Below are 3,174 nucleotides of genomic sequence, written 5' to 3' on the forward strand. Positions count from 1 at the left end.
GACTTCATTGGGATTGTGAAGCCATACCGATACTACTTTATCGTAGTTGTGTGATCTGATCTTGCATCTTCTATCGTACGAGTACAATCGATTGATTGACTTGAGATCGTGAGAGTTATCCGATAGGAAAGATAAAGAAGTCACAAACATCTTCGTTCACTGTTTGTGATTCCTCGATAATCCGCTTGTGTAGTCAGGAAGGATTGTAGAGAGGTGATTGATTAATCTAGGCTGTTCTTCGGGAATATAAGACCGGATTATCAATTGGTTCCTGTTCATCTTGATTTTATATCAAAAGACGAAACAAAACCTAGGGTTTATCTGTGGGAGACAGATTTATCCTTTGATAGGCTTTTCTTGGTTGTGGGTGTGATCAGCTAAGGGAATCAAGTACGCAGTATCCTGCTGGGATCAAAGGCGTAGGAGTACAACTGTATCTTGGATCGGTGGTAGACTGATTGGGGTTCAACTATAGTCAAGTTCGAAGTTAGTTTGCAGTAGGCTAGTGTCTGTAGCGACTTAATATACAGTGTGTATTCAATCTGGACTAGGTCCCGAGGTTTTTCTGCATTTGCGGTTTCCTTGTTAACAAAATTTATTGTGTATTTGTTATTTCTTTTCTGCATTATATTTTATATAATTGAAATAATACAAGTTGTGCGTTCGTGATCATCAATTGGAAATCCAATCTTTGGTTGTTGATTGATATTGATTGATCCTTGGACATTGGTCTTTGGTACCGTCCAAGTATTCCTTGCATTTGATAAAGACTGTCTATTGTTTTTAACTTGAGTAAAAATCAAATCAAGAGAGAGATATTAACTCCTTGAGATACTTTTATCTAGATTGAGTCTGAATGTCTAGTTGATTCTCTAGCAAAGTATTTCGGAGTTAGTCCATATAGATTGCTAAGCGAAATATTGGGTGGTGTTGTTAGACCCACGCTTTTTCACAAAGAAAATCAAAAGGTGAGAGTTATTGAAATTTACGATATCGAGACAATACAAGTTGTGAAGAACAAGCGGTAAAGTACTTTTCCCACGGACACGGGTTGTTTTATTTTCATTTTGTTTTGTATTTTATTTCTCTTATCAATTCAAAAAAAAAAATTGAAAAAAAAAATTGAAAAAAAAGAAAAAAAAATAAGTAAAAAAAAATGATGATAAGAGAAATTTTTTGGTTTTTATTTATTTAATAATCCGTGAAGAAGGAAAATATATATGGAAGTTTCAAGCGACAAGGATTTAAGGTAGTACAAATTGTCAAGAATTTACGAAGTTCGAGAGTTTATCATCAATAGTTGAAACTGAAGACGAAGACCAAGAAAAAAAAAGACGAGGAGCGGAACACGTTTCTATTGGATGCTGTGAGAGTGGTGTTATCATCATTGCAATCGAATGTGAAGGTGAGTAAGTAATCTCATCCTCGATAATAGTGGTTGATTTCCTTTCTTAGAGATCGTCAGAAAAATGTTTTTCCAAAATGATAAAATATGTGTGTTTTTAAAATATTTCGGAAGTCGTCCTTCCCACCATCCAACGTGTTGCAGGATTTCTCTCTTCATTCCTACCTGCACATATGTGAGAACCATAAAAGTACGTCTTTTGAGTGCAATTTCATAAAATCCTTTTTGGTGAGGCAGAAGTCGAGGCGAAATGCTTATCGATCGCTCTCAAACACGCGTTCTCTCATTATGGTATGGTTATTTCTCACTCAACATTTAAGAATGAGAATATGTTCTTTAGTATCTCTAACTTCTTATTACTAGCATGCAGAAAATCTATGTCCTCATAGATCTTTGGATGCTTGGGACGTTGGAAAGCTTTGAAGTTGTAAGTTTTAGTTTGGTTTACTCGGGGACTAGCAAAGTCTAAGTGTGGGGGAATTTGATAGCTGTAGAATACACCCTATTTACTATCTATTGTTTATGCTTTCTCTGCTAGTTTTTATTGTAAATTATTTATTTTACGTTTGTTTTGAGTGTTCAAGGTACTTTGGATTCATACGAAGGAAAAGAAGAAGAAATCACCCAAATTGAGTTGAAAAGGGAAAAGTAATCATATCGTAGGATTAACATTGTTTGGAGCCAAACCAAAGGTTAAGGGACGACTCTTGTGGAGGAGTGTCAAACACAGATCAGCTGAGGCTAAGGGGATGCTAGATGGGTGGTTCTTAATGAGCGGGGTGTCTATATCCATTCCCAACCCTAACATTACACACTAAATTCTCAAGAGAGAAAGAGAGATGTTTCTCTCAATCATTTGTACCAGAAAATGAGAAACAAAAGCAGCGGCTGCTGCTGAATTAAGATCGAGAAAATGATAGAGAAATCGGGAGATTGAAAGGCAGATCTTGAGAGATGAAGTTCACAGCTCATGGAAAGGTGAAATCAGTAAGACCTGTTGCTGCAATTAGCAGAAAGTTAGAGTTTACTGTTGCTGTTGATGTTGATTAATTGGAAGTGAAATCAAGAAGCCGAGTTTGAGATGAATGATGGTGTAGGAAGGATGGAAAGATGGTGAAGACGTGTGAACAGCTAGGAATTGTCTTCTCTTGCTCTCTGCGACTCGAAGTACACGGACGTGTTGGGAAAAAAAGAGTGACTACTTGGTCCACTTTGTTATATATTTTTTGGAGTATTCTAGGATCGCCTGCCTCTATAATGAGTGGTTTTGTACTCTGGGAACGTGAATAAAGGGTTAAACTCGGATTCGATTGTGAGAGAAGAAATTAAGGGTTATGTGATGAATCAGATGAGAATGGTATGCAGTCGAGATTGTAAGCTAAAGGGGATCTGTGAGATTGAAATGAAAGCAGATGAAAATAAATTGAGGATGTTCTCAATTTGAAGTTGTTGTGAATAATGGGTTCGATTTGTGTGTTAATCATAGAAGAAGAATTGAGCTCATTCCTGAGTTGTTATGACATACTGGGAAAGAGGAGGAAATGGTAGAAGATGAAGCTGGTAATTGTGCTGTTAAGCTACAGTGAAGAATGGGTTGAAATGAACTAGATGTATGCTTAGGATTCTTAACAAGAGAAGACCAAAAAGAATGGCCTGAAAAATGGTCAAGAAACAGCCAGAAATAGGGGAGACTCTGTTGAAATCATTTCTCGGCCGAGTCAACTCAATACCGGCCGATGAGCCGATTCAACCCAAGCCAGTAAGACCAT

Source organism: Papaver somniferum, chromosome 9 (genome assembly GCF_003573695.1).
Source record: "Papaver somniferum cultivar HN1 chromosome 9, ASM357369v1, whole genome shotgun sequence".
In the NCBI taxonomy this organism is placed as follows: domain Eukaryota; kingdom Viridiplantae; phylum Streptophyta; class Magnoliopsida; order Ranunculales; family Papaveraceae; genus Papaver; species Papaver somniferum.